We start from the raw sequence: 21745 nt of genomic DNA, 5'->3' as shown, positions 1-21745 counted from the left end.
ATAAAAATGAAGAAATCATTATAGAAAAGATCGCAATTGAATTAATTTCTGCCACATTCATATCACTGCAAGACACCAAAGGGGGTACTAGACCATTTACTCACATTAGAAGAAACTAAAGGGGTACACAACCAGGTACTCATATTTTATGTGGCTAAGGGGCGGGTACACATTGATGATATTTCTAGTCCATCTCCATGGCGTCTTTACATAAATTTGCTGTTTGAATCATCTCATTAACCCCCTCCAATTTTTCCCCAATGGTGGCCACAGAGTTTATCATTTTTGGAGCAAGGCTCGTGGAGTGATAAAACCTTTGCTTTGTCTTTCCCTATTCAGGAAAACAGATTTATTTATTTGTTTGGTTTCTACTGTGCGGGCATAGCCTGAATGGACATTAGAGAGCGTTAAAAACGTAAGAAACTATTTACATTGTATGGTATAAAAAAGGTTACAGTGTTCAAACAACTAAGATTGCAGTCAGTACTTTCAGCAGATATTCATTATATTACAGATCAGCATGTTAAGAAAATATACTGTACAGAAGCAAAAAGAGTACAATTGTTGCCTGCATGTGATATGGGAGATTGTAATCACTGCTCTAAGTAGAGAACTCGTATTCACAGGTTGTCCAGCAAACTGTCCTGCAAAGTCTGTAAAAATGGTGGCAGCTCCTGTCCCACATGAAACCATAAACCTGATGCACACATATTTCGGGGGCTACAATCCTCTAAGGCCAGTGACATCTGACTTCCAACCAACCCCAAAACTCCACTTGTCCTCCCCCAGAAAGTGTTGTTAATAAAAGAAATAAAATGTCAACGATAAACAGCAAGAACATAAGATACTAGATAACACTCAATGTACCCAAAACTGTGGATATGAGCCCTAGAGGGCCTTGCAGAACAAATCCCACATAAATTAGTAAATAGGTAGAGCCAGATCATTAGGAAGCCAAAATAGTCCTTGTACCACAGTAGACTGGGAACAGGGAAAGAAATCAGGCTGTTGCTTTGTGTAACATCTACATTCTGTCGAAGTGTCATGCTCTCTGGAGTTTGCACATTGTCACCTCTGTGGGAAAGGGACCTTTCTGTTCCTTTGTTTCACATGTTGTTCAGATATTTCATTCCCCCTATATCCGTGTGCAGGTGTGGTTTTTTTGACGTAGCAACTAATGACTGTTTCAAATGAAAGACTTTCCAATCAGTACTTCTTAAACCCTGGTAGTCTTTTCATGCCTCAGAGTTTCTGGTAGGAAATGCTCTTTCACATTTATAATATTGAAATGGCTTCTCCTTGGTGTATAATTTCAGATCAATAGTAAGCTATTTCTTTGTAAAGAATGACTTGTCACACTGAAGACAGATACAGTTTCTCCCTGGAATGCACGTAGACACATTAGGTTCCCCCTGTGGAAAAATGCTTTGCAAGAAAAGGTTGTATCTGCCAATATGGACTATCTGATCAGCACCTGCTCACATTGATTGCATCAGTTACTTCCCATCGTGGACTTTTAGATGTTGCATTAATAGTCCCTTTGTAATGATTGCTTTGTCACATCAGTATATTCCTATGGGGTCGCTCCTGTGTGGGGGACACATATCCCACTAGTAATGACTTTCCATGTTTGTATTAACTTGGCAAAGGATGCCTTGCCACATTGAGTGTAGTGATATGCATTCTCCATCATCATGACTTTCTCCTCTATCTTGACTTACTGTTGTATCAGCAGGGCCCTGCAGATAAATGAATTGTCACATTCAGTACATTTATATGGTTCTTCCCCAGGGTGGAGTTTCCGATAGTACATTGGTTGTGCCCTTCTTATAAATGCCTTGTCACTTTCTGTACATTCATATGGTTACTTCAGTAAGTACACTTTGCCAATCTACAGGAACTCACCCCAGGTTCTGCCATGCCACCTTGGACTTCATCGCCCACTCGCCACAGCCTCTGAACACTACATATTCTTAGCAGATCTCAACTTCCACATGGACAACCTTAAAGACGACAGCACTGACAACCTTATAGAAGGCATGAGCAACATTGGCCTCCACAAACTCGTTACTGACCCAACACACATCACAAGGCACACGTTTGACCCCATCTTCACCTCCAGTGAAAGAATCAATTAACGCCATGTCACAGCACTCACCTGGACCGACCACTCCATCGTCCACTTCATCATCACAGGGCACAACGCCACGGAAACCAAAGCCAAACCCTACGCCACATAGGGAACCAGCTCAAACCGCAGCAAGGAGCTCTTTTCCATCATTATGGAATTCAGCAACCAGGTGGCCACTGAGAATATCATCAATCCCTCCCAGGATCTGTACGACACACTCACTGACTACTTTCACAACAAGATCGTAGTCATCTACAGGGGCTTCGAACCTCAGCTCTCTGCCAATGACAGCCTCAACAGCCTCACACACTCTGACACTAACCCTGATCTCAGACTCACTACCTGTAACCTCCTCTCCATGAAAGATACCACCCCATCATGAACTCCATGCACTCTGCGGCACCCACCGAACAATGCCCCCACCTTATCTTCAACCTCAGGCGCAAGACGATCAGCTAGATCACAAACTTCCTGACCAAATCCATCGCCATGGCCTCCTTCGTGGAACAGTGGAAACACAAAGAAGTGAAACCCTTCCTGAAAAACCCTTTGGCAGACCCAGAACAACTGAGGAACTACCGACCGATATCTGCTCCCGTTCCCAGCCAAAGTCCTCAAGACGACGGTCAACAGTCAGTTGACTAGACACCTGGAGCACAACAACCTCCTGAACTCCTCCCAGACCAGCTTTCAAACCAATCACAGCACTGATACCATCCTGATAGCAGCCGATGACAACATCAGAGCCCTCTTGAGCCTTGGTGAGACTGCAGCCCTCATCCTCCTCGACCTCTCGGACACCTTCGACACGGTCTCCCACCAGATCCTGATCAACAGACCCCACCACATCAGAATCAAAGGAGATGCCCTCAAATGGATCACCTCCTACCTTACCAGAAGAATTCAGAAAATCTGATTCCCTCCCTACTCCTTGAAGCCCAAGAACATCATCTGTGGCATCCCACAAAGATCCTCCCTCAGCTCCACCCTCTTCAACACTTGCATGACCCCTCCCCCCCAGCCAACATCTTCAAATCACCCGGGCTGAAGATCATCTCCTATGCCGACATCACCCACCTCATTCATTCTTTGTCAGAGCCCTTACCACCTCCAGAGGCAACTTCCATAGGTGCATGGCCAATGTCGCCGATTGGCTGAAGCGCAACTGCCTCAAACTGAACACAGACAAGACGGTAGTCTTCATCTTTGGTAACTACGTCTCTCCTTGAAGCGACACATGGTGCCTGGCAGAAATTGGACCCTCCCTCACCCCTATCAACCACACCTGTAACATCAGCATTGTCCTGGACAACAAGCTCTCCATTAAGAAGCAAATCAACACAATCTCCACCGCCTGCTTCCTCATACTGCACATGCTCCACAAGCTCATCAGATGGCTCCCCACCAGCACCAGACAATTAATCACCCAGGCCCTTGTGATCAGCGGGTTTGACTACTAGAACACTCTGTACGTAGGATTCATCGCTCACCTCCAGCGACAACTGCAGACAAAACAGAACTCAGCAACAAGGCTAGTCCTCGACCTCTCGAAGCAGACCTACATCACGCCCCACCTCAGGAAACTCCACTGTCTCCCACTCCAGAAGAGATGCAAGTTCAAGATACTACCCACGGTTACAAGGCACTCCACAAGGAAGGACTGGACTATATCAACAAATGCTTATTCTTTCACCAGACACCTGCATTCCGCCTCCCTCTTCCTCACTTACACTCCTAGAGTCAGACACAGTAAGCACAGTGGCTTCTTCTTCTCCCACCTGGTCACAAAGATCTGTAACAAACTTCCCCTGCACCTGGGATCCACCTCATCATGGCATCTGTTCAGGAAAGGACTCAAAACTTGGTTGTTCAATTCATTGGTCCCTACATACACCAGCTCGTCCCCCAGTGCATTTAGACCCTTGCGGGTGACTTGCCATGCTTCATCAATACTTATTGATTGGTTCTGTACATTCATATAGATTTTCCCTAATGTGGACTTTCTGGTGTTGTTTTAACTCTCCCTTGCTAATAAATGCCTCGCCACGGTCAGTGCAGTCTTCAGGGTGGACTTTTGATGTTGCATTAACTTTATTTCTTATGATTGCATTGTCACATTCAGAACATTTATATAGTTTCCCTTCCATGAGAACATTATGATGTCATATTAAATTTTGTTTTGTATAAAATCCCTAGTCGCATTCTGTACATTAAAATGGTTTCTCCCTCATGTGGATTTTTTTATGCTAAATTAGCTTATTCTACCTGCAGAAGACTTTATAACATTCTGTGCGTACTTAGGATTTCTCTCCATGTGAATTGTCTGATGTTGCTTTGGCCCTCCATTCGTTATAAATGTTTTGTGAGATTCAATACATTGATATGGTCTCTCCCCTGTGTGGACTTTCTGATGTTGTTTTAGGTTCCCATTTATTCTAAATGCCTTATCACATTCAGAACAGTTAAATGGTCTCTGTATAGTGTGGACTTTCTGATGTTGCTTTAGCATTCCATTTGTTATAAATCCCTTGTCATATTCTGTACATTGAAATAGGCCCTCATTACGACCTTAGCGGACGGCTTCGGACCACCGGGCGGGCGCCAATGTGGCCGCACTCCTGTCGCGGCCATTAGGGGATCCCCGCTGGGCCGGCGGGTGGAAACCTAGCTTCCGCCCGCCGGCCCAGCGGGGATCTCGGCCACAACACAGGAGCCGGCTCCAAATGGAGCCAGCGGTGTTGCGGCTGTGCGACGGGAGCAGTTGCACCCATCACGCTTTTCACTGTCTGCATAGCAGACAGTGAAAAGCTGCATGGGGCCCTGTCAGGGGGCCCTGCGACTCCCCGTACCGCCAGCATTTTCCTGGCGGTTCAAACCACCAGGAAAAGGCTGGCGGTAGAGGACTCGTAATCCCCTGGGCAGCGCTGCCCTGGAGGATTAAAACCGCCGGGCCACTGTGGCGGGAAACGGCCGACCCCGGCGGTGCGACCGCGGCGCCAGCCTGTTGGCGGTGCTTCCTCCGAAACAGCCCTAGCGGTCTTGGACCGCCAGGGTTATAATGAGGGCCATAGTCTCTTCCCAGTGTGAATTTTCTGATGTTGCTTTAAACCTCCATTTGTAATAAATGCTTTGTCACATTCTGTAAATTGATATGGTTTCTCCCCATTGTGGATTTCCTGATGTTGTTTTAGATTTCCATTAGTTAAAAATGCTTTCTCACATTCTGTACATTGATTTAGTCCCTCCCCAGTGTGGATTTTCCGATGTTGCTTTAGCTCTCCATTTGTTCTAAATGCCTTGTCACATTCAGAGCATTCACAGGGTTTCTCCCCAGTGAGGATTTCCTGATGTCGCTTTAGCTTTCAATTTGTAATGAATCCCTTGTCACATTCTGTACATTGATATGGATTCTCCGGAGTGTGGATTTTCTGATGTTTCTTTAGCTCCCAATTTGTAATAAATGCTTTGCCACATTCTGTACATTGATATGGTTTCTCCCCAGTGTGGATTTTCTGATGTAGCTTTAGCTTTCCATTAAAAATAAATGCTTTGTCACATTCTGTACATTGATATGGTTTCTCCCTAGTGTGGATTTTCCGGTGTTGCTTTAGCTTCCAATTTCTAATAAATGCTTTGTCACATTCTGTACATTGATATGGTTTCTCCCCAGTGTGGATTTTCTGATGTTGTTTTAGCTTCCAATTTGTAATGAATCCCTTGTCACATTCTGTACATTGATATGATTTCTCCCCAGTGTGGATTTTCTGATGTTGCTTAAGCTCTTCATTTGTTATAAATCCCTTGTCACATTCTGTACATTGATATGGTTTCTACCCAGTGTGGATTTTCTGATGTTTCTTTAGCTGCCAATTTGTAATAAATGCTTTGCCACATTCTGTACAATGATATGGTTTCTCCCCAGTGTGGATTTTCTGATGTAGCTTTAGCCTTCCATTACAAATAAATGCTTTGTCACATTCTGTACATTGATATGGTTTCTCCCCAGTGTGGATTTTCTGATGTTGCTTTAGCTCTCTATTTGTTATAAATGCTTTGTCACATTCTGTACATTGATATGGTTTCTCCCCAGTGTGGATTTTCTGATGTAGCTTTAGCTTTCCATTACAAATAAATGCTTTGTCACATTCAGAGCATTCATAGGGTTTCTCCCCAGTGTGGATTTTCTGATGTAGCTTTAGCCTTCCATTACAAATAAATGCTTTGTCACATTCTGTACATTGATATGGTTTCTCCCCAGTGTGGATTTTCTGATGTCGCTTTAGCTCTCCATTTGTTTTAAATGCCTTGTCACATTCAGAACATTCATAGGGTTTCTCCCCAGTGTGGACTTTCTCATGGTGCTTCAGCTTTGCATTTATTATAAATGCTTCGTCACATTCGGTACATTGATATAGTGCCTCCCCAGTGTGGATTTTCTGATGTTGCTTTAGATGTCCATTTGTTATAAATCCCTTGTCACATTCTGTACATTGATATGGTTTCTCCCCAGTGTGGATTTTCTGATGTCGTGTTAGATGTGACTTTCTAATAAATGCCTTGTCACATTCAGTGCAGCTGAATGGTCTCTCTCCAGTGTGGACTATTTGATGTCGCTTTATCTCTCCATTTGTGATAAATGCTTTGCCACATTCTGTACATTGATATGGTTTCTCCCCAGTGTGGATTGCCGGATGTTGCTTCGGCCCTCCATTTGTTATAAATGCTTTGTCACACTCAGTGCATTCATAGGGTTTCTCCCCAGTGTGGATTTTCCGATGTTGCTTTAGCTCTCCATTTGTTCTAAATGCCTTGTCACATTCAGAGCATTCACAGGGTTTCTCCCCAGTGAGGATTTCCTGATGTCGCTTTAGCTTTCAATTTGTAATGAATCCCTTGTCACATTCTGTACATTGATATGGATTCTCCCGAGTGTGGATTTTCTGATGTTTATTTAGCTCCCAATTTGTAATAAATGCTTTGCCACATTCTGTACATTGATATGGTTTCTCCCCAGTGTGGATTTTCTGATGTAGCTTTAGCTTTCCATTAAAAATAAATGCTTTGTCACATTCTGTACATTGGTATGGTTTCTCCCTAGTGTGGATTTTCCGGTGTTGCTTTAGCTTCCAATTTCTAATAAATGCTTTGTCACATTCTGTACATTGATATGGTAGCTTCCCAGTGTGGATTTTCTGATGTCGCTTTAGATTTTCATTAGTTAAAAATGCTTTCTCACATTCTGTACATTGATATGGTTTCTCCCCAGTGTGGATTTTCTGATGTTGTTTTAGCTTCCAATTTATAATGAATCCCTTGTCACATTCTGTACATTGATATGATTTCTCCCCAGTGTGGATTTTCTGATGTTGCTTAAGCTCTTCATTTGTTATAAATCCCTTGTCACATTCTGTACATTGATATGGTTTCTCCCCAGTGTGGATTTTCTGATGTTTCTTTAGCTGCCAATTTGTAATAAATGCTTTGCCACATTCTGTACATTGATATGGTTTCTCCCCAGTGTGGATTTTCTGATGTAGCTTTAGCCTTCCATTACAAATAAATGCTTTGTCACATTCTGTACATTGATATGGTTTCTCCCCAGTGTGGATTTTCTGATGTTGCTTTAGCTCTCTATTTGTTATAAATGCTTTGTCACATTCTGTACATTGATATGGTTTCTCCCCAGTGTGGATTTTCTGATGTAGCTTTAGCTTTCCATTAAAAATAAATGCTTTGTCACATTCAGAGCATTCATAGGGTTTCTCCCCAGTGTGGATTTTCTGATGTAGCTTTAGCCTTCCATTACAAATAAATGCTTTGTCACATTCTGTACATTGATATGGTTTCTCCCCAGTGTGGATTTTCTGATGTTGCTTTAGCTCTCTATTTGTTATAAATGCTTTGTTGCATTCTGTACATTGATATGGTTTCTCCCCAGTGTGGATTTTCTGATGTAGCTTTAGCCTTCCATTAAAAATAAATGCTTTGTCACATTCAGAGCATTCATAGGGTTTCTCCCCAGTGTGGATTTTCTGATGTCGCTTTAGCTCTCTATTTCTTATAAATGCTTTGTCACATTCTGTACATTGATATGGTTTCTCCCCAGTGTGGACTTTCTGATGTTTCTTTAGCTCCCAATTTGTGATAAATGCTTTGCCACATTCTGTACATTGATATGGTTTCTCCCCAGTGTGGATTTTCTGATGTTGCTTAAGCGCTTCATTTGTTATAAATCCCTTGTCACATTCTGTACATTGATATGGTTTCTCCCCAGTGTGGATTTTCTGATGTTTCTTTAGCTGCCAATTTGTAATAAATGCTTTGCCACATTCTGTACATTGATATGGTTTCTCCCCAGTGTGGATTTTCTGATGTAGCTTTAGCCTTCCATTAAAAATAAATGCTTTGTCACATTCTGAGCATTCATAGGGTTTCTCCCCAGTGTGGATTTTCTGATGCTGCTTTAGCTCTCCATTTGTTTTAAATGCCTTGTCACATTCAGAACATTCATAGGGTTTCTTCCCAGTGTGGACTTTCTCATGTTGCTTCAGCTTTGCATTTATTATAAATGCGTTGTCACATTCGGTACATTGATATAGTGCCTCCCCAGTGTGGATTTTCTGATGTTGCTTTAGATGTCCATTTGTTATAAATCCCTTGTCACATTCTGTACATTGATATGGTTTCTCCCCAGTGTGGATTTTCTGATGTCGTGTTAGATGTGACTTTCTAATAAATGCCTTGTCACATTCAGTGAAGCTGAATGGTCTCTCTCCAGTGTGGACTATTTGATGTTGCTTTATCTCTCCATTTGTGATAAATGCTTTGCCACATTCTGTACATTGATATGGTTTCTCCCCAGTGTGGATTGCCGGATGTTGCTTCGGCCCTCCATTTGTTATAAATGCTTTGTCACACTCAGTGCATTCATAGGGTTTCTCCCCAGTGTGGATTTTCTGGTGTTGCGATACTTGTCGATTGGTAGTAAACGCCTTGTCGCATTCTGTGCATTTGTACGGGTTCTCACCGGCGTGGATTTGTTGATGAAGCTTTAGCGTCTGCTTCAATCCGAACACTTTATTACATTCTGTACATTTATATGGCTTCTCCCCTGTGTGGATCTTGTGATGCCGCATTAGATTATTCTTCCATCTGAACACTTTATTACATTCTGTACATTTATACGGGTTCTCCCCAGTGTGGATTTGTTGATGCCGCATTGGATTATTCTTCCATCCGAACACTTTATTACATTCTGTACATGTATGTGGTTTCTCCTCTACGTGGACACTCTGATGCTTCATTAGGTCGTTCATTACAAAGAACACCTTTCCACACTCAGTCCATCGATATGGTGTTTCTCCAGTATGAAGTTTCTGATGACGCACTTGCTCTTTCTCTGCCTAATAAATGTGTTGCCACATTCTAGATATTCATACAGTTTCCCTCCTGTGTGTTCTTTCCGATACCAGGTTAGCTCTTCCTTAGTGATGAGCACCTTATCAGACTTACTTCAGTATGTCAGTGTGTCAGGTCTTCAGTGTAAATCGTCTGATGTCTAAGAGCCAAGTACAGACCTCATTGGGCAGTTTGGGTTTTCTGCTCTAGAAGACGACTTTGGCGAGGCATTAGCCTTGAAGGGAAGAGATTTTGAGGTGTTCTGTTTGTACATCACTTCCTACATAAGTAAAGCTTAATGTCTTTACATTTTCATTTCTTACTGTATTTATTTCACCTGTTACAATAGGAAAAAGAAACACTGAATAAGCTTAAATGCAGAATCCACCACAAAAATCTATTTGCATTTAATGAGATATTTAATTGTCCATTTAGACAAGTACGCTGAAGAAATTCTAGATTACACTTTCAATGTAAAGATGCAGTAGGCAGAGTAAAGGCATACGATTCTTCCGTGATCCCCTTCTAGCGAGGAGTGTGGCCTCAAGGCGAAACCAAGATACCAGAGAAGGTTCAACGTTCAGTGAGTAAGACCCTCTCCCCACCACACTACAATATAAAATACATAGCGACAAGATGTCTCCCTTCTTATCAATGGAATGCTTCCTATTATCACACGGCCTAACACATAATACAAGATGGAGCCTTTTCAGTGAATGGACCATGCAACAGAGAGCAATAATGGCAGGAAACATAAGCAACTGCTGCAAGGGAGCCGTTTATACTATCAGAGAGCCTGGGATAGAACCCGGGCAGGTAATCTGAGCATCTTCTACATAGTGTAACTCCAGAGATCTGAGGCTCAGAGCAGAGCTACACAAGGAAAAGGAGGTTTACAACCATTTTAAGCACACATTGGGAAAGTAAATAACATCAGAAAAAAGAAAAACAAAAGGTGCATTGATGTGGATACTGTTGCATCCTTCAGTAGGCATGCAGATGCTTCTCCACAAATGTGCAAACCTGCAGAATGACACATGCACCACTTTCCGTTTTTCATCTGATGTTAGGCAAGCCCTTTTATTTTGTAAAAATTACATGTACAACATACTTAAAGTGGCTTTCAGCTCTCCATCCATTGGTCTGCTGTTGAGCCATTTACATTTTGCTTCCGCCCACTACAGAATACAGCATGGGGCAGTGGACCTGCCTACTTCAGCCACTGACTAACTTCACTTTGAGTGACTGCATTTTACTCTTTCACAAGGAGGTAGTTCCCTTCAGTGCCAGTGTTTTGGTTTCTACTTAATAATTACGTTAGCGCTGCCTTTGTGTTTAGAGGTTCGTGTGATAGCAGGACGCTTTCTACCAGCTCTTCACAGCACAGGGCACATTCCACATTTATGAGTTCCCGACTCCTGACTAAAGGAGGCTGAAGCACCAAAAATAGTAACAAGCATTTGCAATGCAATAAGTCTCGCACTTGCTCGAGTTAGCGCTATTAGCGTTGTAAACTCCTAACCGGACTTTTCTTGCCACACAAATTGGAGAAAAAAAATTAAATAAAAAGCGATGGCGCGATGTAAAATGCAGCGCGATTGTGCTGCGTGGAAAATAGAGAAAGTAGTGCAGAAACATGCCTTATATTAATGAAAGCAAGCGATTTTTAAAAGGCAAGCCCATGAACCAATGAAAGTGACAGGCGTGGTTACAAGCCCAAAGAGTCATTACAACAGGGACAGAACGCTCGTGCGCGCAACCCTAAAAAGTCAAACACATAGGGTACAGAAATGAAGTCTTGCAACAAGATACTAACAAGCAATCCCGAACCAGCAGTGTACGTGCACAAGATGCCAGGGTACAAGGGCAGATCCAGGCCAACTTCTACGGAATGGAAACCCCAGTTCTGCATGAAGGATGCGACCATTAAGTGATACGGATAACTTCTGATGCAATATGGAAAGGGCACAGACTAAACAAGTCGATAGTATGCCCGTCACGCATCTAAGCTATGTTTAGCTATAAGGAGTGATTGGCTGAGGCGGGGCGGCCGGTCATGTGATCAGCAAGCGCGTGACTCCGCACCTTCATCTGCCTGTGGGGGGCGGGAGAGGGAATCGCAACATGGAGAGGGAGGGAGAGAGACTACGCAACCCAGTGGCAAGAAGCAGCACCAAGCAACACTAAGGCCCTCTTTACAACATCGGCGGTAAAAGGCACTTACCGCCGTGCAGAAGACCGCCAATACACCGCCGCGGCCGCAGAAATCCGCCACATCTATTATGACCCACATCTCGGAATCTGCCGAAATTTAGACACCCACACAAGTCCGCCACACCAAAGGTCAGTGATAAACTGGCGAAAACAAATCCTCCACCATCACGCCAACAGAAATACGCCCATGCTATCACGACCCACAAATCCACGCGGCGGTCTTTCAACTGCGGTATTCCATTGGCGGTACACACCACCACGCTCAAAATACACACACATCTACAAAACACAGCCACATTGGACAATTCCAAATACACACACCTGATGCACATACAAACACCACTCCCACACAATCAATACTATATAAAACAAACACACACCCACATCACCCACAAACCCCTACAACCAAATATTTTGACGAAGGCCAGAGATACTGCACAGCATAGACAACCCCACCACACAGAGGCACACAACACCATCACCCACACAACTTCCACGCACAAAATACCACACACCACTACACATCACCACACTCATCACCACATACACTACCCCACACATCACCTACACCACCCCATGGCACGGCAAAGACACCCCAGGTTCTCGAAGGAGGAGCTCAGGGTTATGTTGGAGGAAATCATCCGGGTAGAGCCACATCTATTCGGAGCAGAGGTGCAGCACACCTCCATAGCTAGGAAGATAGAGCTATGGCGAAGAATAGTCAACAGGGTCAACGCAGTGGGACAGCACCCAAGAAATCGGGACGACATCAGGAAGAGGTGGAATGACCTAAGGGGGAAGGTGCGTTCCATGGTCTCCAGGCACAACATCGCGGTACAGCGGACTGGCGGCGGACCCCCGCCTCCTCCCCCACAATTAACAACATGGGAGGAGCAGGTCCTGACCATCATCCATCCTGAGGGCCTCGGAGGAGTTGGTGGAGGAATGGACTCTGGTAAGTCAAATCTTAACTATCATATCCCCCACCCTACCTGCATGCTATCACAGAACCCCACCCACACCCCTCCCCTATCACTCCAACTCCTCACATATGTACTACTAACACAAACCACCCATCCCAACACCAAGCCCTGCATGACACAACAAAGCATGGACACCCCTCACTAAAGCATGCCGACTGCACATACCCATAACACCCCCCCAACCATCATCACACAAGTCCCCACATAGGAATGCTACCACTTGGGTACACACTCACCCACCCATTGCACACCATGGCACACACAGATGCAACAATCATGCTTTTATACCCCTCCAGGACCACTACCCAACGTCACCACACAGGAGGGTCCAGACATCTCCACCCCACCCCCAGAAGAGGCCCACCGTAATGACAGCAGCTCTGGCCAACTGGATCCAGATGACCAGCCCGGACCATCGTGGGCCTCGGGACAGTCGATTCCCCACACCCAGTCACAGGCCATCACAGACCTTCCACCCTCTGGTAACACCAGCACAGCACCCACCCAGCGGGCCCATACCTCCGTACCCAGAACACGTCAATCAGCTGTGTGTCCACCACTACAGGGAACCCAGGATAACCCACCACCCCAACAACAACAGGGACCTGGGGGCAGTGGTAGGGGGCACACGGTCCAGAGGCACTGGCACACAGGGGAACTGGGAGGGCTGCAGTGAGACAGGGGCGGACAGGCCAAGGGAACCCACTCTCCACAAGGCTCTCTCCTCCATCATGGGAGCATATCACCACTCCCAGGAGACGATGGCAACGATCCTGGCCAAGTTTCAGGAGACCCAGCGCCTGCAGGAGGAACAGTATTTGGACTTCAGGGAAGAACTCAGAACCATCAGCTCTGCCCTGGGCACCATCGTAGGGGTGCTGAAGGAAGTAGTCACCACCTTGAGGGACACTGCGGCACTACAGAGGACCCCTGACACTAGCATGGACGATGAACTGCCCACCACCTCCGCCGGCGCTAGTGGACAGGAGGCCCCGCCACAGGACCACCACACCAGCACCCCACCCCCTGCAGACGGAGAACCACCCCGCAAGCGGTCCCTGAGATCCAGGAACAGGACAGAGCACGATGGCAAGAGGGGCGTGGCCGGGCCACGAAACAAGAAGGCCGCTTAGAGTGAGTGCTCCGAGCCGCGGCGATCCTGGGGGGGGGGGCGACGGGGGCGCGAAGACAGCCGGACAACTCATTGTGTCTGGAGCTCTCCTCATCCGCAACAGCGGCGACGCGGATTTATGCCCGGGGACCCCGCAGGAGCGGGACGGAAGGCAGGAAACTCGCGGCTCACCTAAGCCTGACAAGGCCTGGCAAGAGGGGCAGAGTCGGGTCTTCGGGAGACCGGGGACGGCGCGCCTGCACCGCAAAGGAGGCTGTTAAGTGGGCCGCTGGGACTGCGGGAGCTGTGATGACCCGCGCCCGCCTGCCTACAACGCCGGAAGCATCCGCGGACCTTCGGCTCCCCGCGGGGAGACGTAGCAAAGAGGTGCGGTCCCTCCGACGGCTGGGAGAGGAACTCAGCCAGAGAGGCAGGACCGAGCCTCTTAAAAACAGAACGGAGCAGCAAATACGGCAGGAGACCATTACCGGTGGCAGAGGTACGACTTCCCCCCCCCCCCCCTCTTTTCTACCGTCAAGGGACAGCAAAACCCCTCCACTGGGACACCATACCAACCCTCCTTCCCCTCCCCCCTACAAGACAGCTAATATTAAGGAAAACAGAGGAGGAGGGGGGAGAGTGGAACGACAGGAGAGGGAGAGGTGGGAGAACTGAGGGGAGCGGAGCGGACACGTGGAGATGGAGAGGTGTGGAGGGTGAGCGCCCAGAGGAGATGCGGAGGTGAGGGGTGAACAGATGAGCCAGAGGGAGCCAAGGGAGCAGAGATACAGGAGAAAAGAGAGAAGAGGAGAAGGGACGAGAAAACCCACTATACCCAGAGAGGGACAACTATCATATACCCTCCTCCCCACAAGAACGGGCCAGAGAATACGGGAAGGACACCCAAAAACAAGAGAGCCAAAAGTCAAGGTAGAACGACAATAAGAGAAAGACAAGGCAATAGCCGCGAAACGATATACTGAATAGAAGGTTATGCCTCTCCCCCCCCTTCAGGCCATCCTGGCTCCAGTGTACGAAACCAACGCCCTAACCGCCACCCACACTCACCAGGGGGAAACTGGCGAGGACAGCCAAAGAACCACACATACCCCTGTCCAGATTAGTCAGACTAGACAGCCGGCAAAAGACCCAGAGGAAATTAAACTAGCCCCCCCCCCCTACTACTCACCACAATCAACACCAACTACTGAAGAATCAATCTCGGCAGATGCAGGACATAGCTTCTCAACACTAAGGGCCACAGTAGGCTCTACATCGACCCCATGGCAACTGACCTCTTCTCGTGTGCACCCTTTTCCACCCCATTGACATTGACAGGCCTTCGCAATTCGCAATAAGCGCTAGGGGGATACGCTAAAGAGAACGAGGGAAAAAGGAAAATGGAGAACAATAAATAAGCGGACGCAGAGACAGGAGGGGGCAAAGACAGAAGCCAAGAAGTCGAACATCAACAATCAAGGACCCCAAAAAAAACGGGAAGAGACAGAATAAATACGAGAACTGGCTGGCACAGAACATCTATATCCCTTTTTTTTTTTTTTTGTCAGTATTATGATGTAATAATACACAGCAAGAAGTTCGCAATGGGGTGAGATACGCATTGCCCTCGCGCAATCCGGGGCTCAGCAGCACCCATTACCTATCCTACGATAAATAGCGAGACGCCTAGTATAATGGCTCTTAATATGATAATGTGATAGGACACTAGGATATGTTATGTTGATCAACTTAATATGTCACAGAAATGTTGTAAAGCGTGACGAAGTAGTGTTGTAGTTGAAAAGAAATATTCAGGATGTATTATATTATATTATATTATATATTGGTACCTTTATGTACCCCTGCCTGTACGGGAATTGTATTGCCCTGTCTGCACTCCTCCCCCTCCTTCGCCCTGATCTCCCTTCACCAACCGACCTCTGTCCTTTTATCTACCATGTCTTTACTTTACTTTTGACCCTATCTTATGAGCCCACAAAATACCCTACGATACCACACAACATCAAGTATTAGGCATAACACCCTAAGTACCACCCTCCATTAACACTCAACACCTTCCCCCTCCTTTCTTTCTTTCTTTCTTTCCCCCCCTACTGACTCTCCTGGACGATCAGCAACACTCCACAACAGTATCGCCCAGGCATGATAGCTACCAACCACTCATTACTTCTACCAATATACACTTTAGCCATTTAAATATTATTCTTGCCATTGACCGTCGACGAATAGACCCCCTTCTCGAAACATAAACATAAACACAACCGTGTACTCCCCACCCCTCCTTACCACCGACATATCGACAACTGGCTGTCTGTTATCTCCCCCCTCAACCCCGACAGAGATCGCTCCAACGGCACGTGAGCTCTGAGAGAAATCGGACCCGCCGTTTACAGACCTAACTAAACAAAGGAGGTTGGGCTCCTAGCCTCCCTCATCCCTTTCCTCCTCCACTCCCCCCCCAATTGCACGCTTTCTTGCTATACTCTCAATCTCAATCTCAGCACACACATCCATCCCCTCCCCCTACACTCTCCCCTTTTCTTTTTCCTTGTCTTCTTTTCCCACCATATCCCCCCCATCTGGCTCTTGTCCTACCTATATTGCTTTTTTCTCCCCCCACCCCCTCCTTCCTTTTATCTCCCTTTACCAGAGGACACCCTTGGCCTCCACCAGCTGCTACCCCCCGTACAAAACACAGTATCATAACCAAGCACAGCTCCCACTCTAACAACTAAGTCAATATTCCCCATCCTCCCTCCCCTCCCACCAGTGCTAATCCCGGAACAAGGGTGATTATTCACACCTATCCAAGATGTCGAAGAACTACCCTCAAGTGTCACGTCCATTACAGATACTCTCTTGGAATGTACATGGCATGACGAGCTATGTTAAGCGGAAAAAGATACGGTCCAATCTCCAATCCAAAAAAACAGATATTGCTCTGATCCAAGAGACTCACGTGGACACTCTGGAATCCAGTAAACTTAAACGGGATTGGGTAGGGAGGGTTGCCTTCAGCTGCTGCCCAGTGAATCAGGAATCTGGAAGCAGCGGGCCCCGCAAATGCGGAGTGGCGATACTAGTGCGAAAATCCCTTCCGGTCACTATCATTAAAACCTGGTATGATACGGAAGGAAGGTATATATTTGCTAAACTAAAACTAGGGGACACCTTCTTATGCGTGGGCTCCATCTACGCACAAACCGGCCCAAAACGCCCATTCCTTCTACAGCTAAATTGCCTCCTGGCAGAAATCGGAACTACTCGATACATAATCGGGGAGACTGGAATCTTGCTCAAGATGCCATAATGGATAGGACTGGCCCCATTGATGTATGTAGCAATCACGACAGAGCGCTCCTGACGGACCTGCCTACCGACGCCGGTCTAGTGGATTGCTGGAGAATACAACACCCGAAAGATAAGGAATATACTTTCCTATCCACCGTCCATGGCACCCAATCGTGCCTGGACTATTTTTTAGTATCACACACTGTAATTCCTCATATGCAAGACACCTGCATCCTAGACAGTGGCCTCTAAGACCACTCCCCAATACTAATCCTGATCCAGGTGGGACTATCCCTCTCCGGTCGAAAACCATGGCGCCTAGCTGTACACAGATACCGCTCTCCCCAAGGAAAGGAACAATTAAAAGCTCACGTATCTACATACATGGCCGAGAATACAGGCACAGTGTCCTCCAAAAGGATCCTATGGGCGGCGGCAAAAGCGACCCTGAGAGGGAACATGATGCGAGATGCAGCATTGGCCAATAAAGACAGAATAGCCCGCCAAACCACCTTAGAGACCACAATCCAGGACCTCACTAAACAATATAGCGCCCAACCGTCCCCTAGGCTACGACGCCCCCTAGAACAGGCCCGCATGGCACACAACTAACTCTATACATCTCAGGCGGAATACGCACTGCAAAAACTGCGAGGCCGCCATTACGAACAAGGAGAAAAAGCAGGACGTCTCCTAGAGGCACAGCTCCGACAAAGAGAGGCAGCCTCCGCCATTGCGGCCATAACATCTTCCTCAGGAGCAGTGCTAACTCGTCCACAAGATATTGTAAATGAGTTTGCCAAGTACTACCAACATCTGTACACTCCTGAAACAACGACCGATCAGACACAAATGGAGACATTCCTTACCGCGGCCAACCTACCTCGTTTGACAGAGGCAGGTAGGGCTCTCTTAGACGGCGATATAAGCAAAGAAGAGATAACTCAAGTTATAACAAACCTCCCCTACCATAAATCTCCAGGAGAAGACGGATTCCCTGCGGACGAAGAATGGCCAGACATACTGGAAGCCCTCGACAGGGGAGTACGCGAAGCACGCCTGAAATTTTGCCTATTCAAAATCCTTCAGGAGTGGTACTGGACCCCCGCTAAACTTCTTAGGGTAGGGTTGATACCGCACACGAACTGCTGGAGATGCACAGAGTCCTATTGTGACCAACTTCATATCCTATGCCATTGTCCAACGATACAGTCACTATGGGATGCGGTACGCCTTGCACTATCGGACTTCATACAGATACCAAAACCGACCCCGCCAGCACTTATTCTTCTACAGGACACTCGCCCGTATCCCTCTCTATCACGGGCACACAAACGATTACTCCATACGGCACTTGCCACGGCCAAAATATGCATACTCCGGCATTGGAGATCCAGTATTGCCCCCACACCGACAGAATGGATGACGGCCATGTATCAAGCGGCCACCCATGAGCGAGTGATTTATAACCTACAGGACCAAGCAGAGCTATTTGCGGAAGTCTGGCGCCGATTCCTGACGAGACCATGAAGCAGCTGGTGGATGGCCAATGACCAATGGCTAGGGAACATCAACTATCAACTACCCTCTGAGAATCTTAGAATCTTGGAAACATATTTAATCTCCCATTGTCCCCTCTCCCTCTCTTTAGCTATTCTTTCTTCTCCCCCTTTTTCCCTCTTTTTTCTCTCTTTATTAACCCCTAGACCCCTCATTTTGACATATGCTTGGGACTTTGGACTAACCAATCTGATACCGCACATCGCTCTCTAACACAAACAATGACTGAGAAACTAACACATATAACAAGTAGCCATTCTTTAATTGACCTCACCATACCTCACATACACACTACCTACCCCTAGGTAGTAACTTATTACAGACGGGGAAATACAGAACGATTTACTCCTCAGTCCAGCCAGGCTAGCTTCAGGACACAAGGATTCCCTACCTATCCACCAGTCTCTTCATCTTACAACCCGCCCCAACCTCTCTTCTTTTTTCTTCCCCTATCCCTTACTTCACATGACAATCTCATCTCTCCCTTATCCCAAGATCAACCCCTCCACACTACCCTACCCTCGTTCCTTTCTCCCTTACCCTCCCCCACCTGTTTTCTCTCTTACTTCTAAAAAATAAGGGTACAAATCTCAACTATGCAATTAGGAATTCTTGCTTGCCTGACTGTACGAGCACATATGTCCATTATGGAAATAATTGTGGTAAAAAACAAAAACAATGTTTTGAAAGCTGAAAGTCTATATACTGTATGTACGCCTTATATTCTTAATAAAACTTTTAAACTTAAAAAAAAAAAAAAAAAGAGCACGATGGCAAGACCCCCGCCAAGAAATGAGACCACCCTGATTGTCATCCTACTATCCCACTTTGTAACCCTGTCCATATTGGAACTGCCCCAGCTCCACTTCCTATGCCCATATGGGCAGTGCACCTGTGAGGCTAATAGACTGGACTCTGCCATGGACATTCCTCCACCATCACCCCTCACCATTTTACCACCCCCCTCCAATATTTAGCACTTCAATAAACACCCCTGAAGCACAAAACAATCTGGAGTCAGTCTGTGATGTTGAAAATGTGTATTAGCAATGACAGTGACAAAATCCATTCTCAAATGTAATGTCAACATATCTATGTCACACATCTCAAGTCCATCGGGAATCTAAGCAGATGACACACGTTGGTAACCACACCTGTGAAACCGTAATGGAAATGTACAACTCAGTTACCATATGCAGGTTGAAATTGACAGGCAGGATAGAGGTAGAAGTGGGAAAGTACTTATAGTAGGCAGGAAGGTGTTCTCACCTGTGTGTCATTTACCTGTGAGATGTACTGGTCTGCCAAACAGACCATCTATACATTCATCGAATGATAACTCTTCTGGTTCCTGTACACCTGTTCACTCCTGGGGGGGGGGGAGGGGGGGGGGACCAGAGCTACATGGGTCCCATCAACGGCACCTATGATGTTAGGGATATGTCCAAGGGCATAGAAGTCACCTTTCACTGTAGCCAAATCCTCCACCTGAGGGAAAACGATGTAGCTTTGCATGTGTTTCAGCAGGGCAGACAACACTCTGGACAACACGTTGGAAAACATAGGCTGGGACATCCCTGATGCTATGGCCACTGTTGTTTGAAATGACCCACTTGCAAGAAAATGGAGTACTGACAGCACCTGCACTTGAGGGGGGATTCCTGTGGGATGGCGGATTGATGACATCAGGTTAGGCTCCAACTGGGTACACAGTTCCTGGATTGTGGCACGGTCAAACCTGTAGGTGATGATTACATGTCCCTACCAGCACCGCCCTCCCAGCAGCCCCTCAGCCTTCGCCCCGTGCCCGCTCACCCAGGAGGGTGGGCATCACCTTCGCCCCAGGCACCTCAACCCCTGCCCCTGTCACCTCTGCTGCCCTCAGTGAGGAGGCCATTGACCTCCTTAGGTCACTCACTGTTGGGCAGTCTACCATTTTGAATGCCATCCAGGGTGTAGAAAGGGAATTGCAACACACAAATGCATTCCTGGAGGGCATTCATTCTGGTCAGGCTGCCCTTCATCGAACCGTCCAGACCCTGGCCTCAGCACTGAAGGCAGCCATTGTCCCTGAGTCTAGCCTCCCCCTCCAACTTCCTCCACCCAGACCCAATCCCCTGTACCTCTGCCTATCCCAACCACACCATCAGACCAGCCTGCACACTCCTCAACACACAAGGGAAGCTCAGGCAAACATAAGCAACACACATCCCACAGGCACTCACGCAAGCAACACACACATGCAGACACACCAACATCCACTGCCTCCACTGTGTCCCCCTCCTCTTCGTCTCCCTCCTCCCTCCCAGTGTCGTCTACACTCTCACCTGCATGCACTACCACTACAGCCACTACGTCCCGCACCAGCACACCCACCACCACACCCCGCTCACCTGCACTCACAACCCCCACTACCATTTACACGTCTCCTGTGTCCTCTCCCAGTGTGTCTGTGACACCCCCTCCCAAAGTACACAAACGCAGGCACACACCCACCCAACAGCCATCCACCTCACGACAGCCTCCAGCCCATGCACCTGCACCCAAATCCACAAAAGTAACACCTCCCACAACCACCTCCTCTTCCTCCACTCCCAGACCCCCTTCATCTACCCGTCCCAGTGTTCCTAAGAAACTTTTCCAGAGCAAGCTTGACATCTTTCCCACCCCCCCCCTCCAATTCATAGGTCCCGTACTAGCACCTCAGCCAAAAAATCGCCGGTACAAGTGGTGCCTGTTAGAGGTATGTGGAGTGCACCGGGCACCAGGGCAGCCAGTGTGACACGGGGCCACAGCACAGCCAGTCCCCCCCCCCCTGTGAAGCACCAGAAGTTGGACAGTGCCCGGCGGGAGCGGTGGAAGGCTCCAGCCGGCAAAGCCGCTCACAAGGGTCCCGGGGGGAGTGTCCACTCAGCTGTGACTCCTCCCAAGGTGGGGAAGGGGCAGAAGAAATCGCCAAAGTCTGGGAAGAGCAGGACGGCGGAGAAGACCGCCATCATCACTGCTGCCCAGGAGGCCACCGCCAGCCCCATCATC

At 47.1% G+C, this 21745-nt stretch overlaps 2 pseudogenes; both read right to left on the bottom strand.

Moving 5' to 3' along the window:
• The window catches only part of LOC138295264 (zinc finger protein 850-like), an 83411-nt pseudogene that overhangs the window by 40856 nt on the left and 20810 nt on the right, over nt 1-21745 (bottom strand).
• The window catches only part of LOC138295263 (zinc finger protein 850-like), a 37576-nt pseudogene continuing 20670 nt past the window's right edge, over nt 4840-21745 (bottom strand).

This window comes from Pleurodeles waltl, chromosome 5, assembly GCF_031143425.1.
Source record: "Pleurodeles waltl isolate 20211129_DDA chromosome 5, aPleWal1.hap1.20221129, whole genome shotgun sequence".
NCBI lineage: Eukaryota > Metazoa > Chordata > Amphibia > Caudata > Salamandridae > Pleurodeles > Pleurodeles waltl.
The sequence above is the reverse complement of the archived record's forward strand: the minus strand, read 5'-3'. Positions and strand labels throughout refer to the sequence as shown.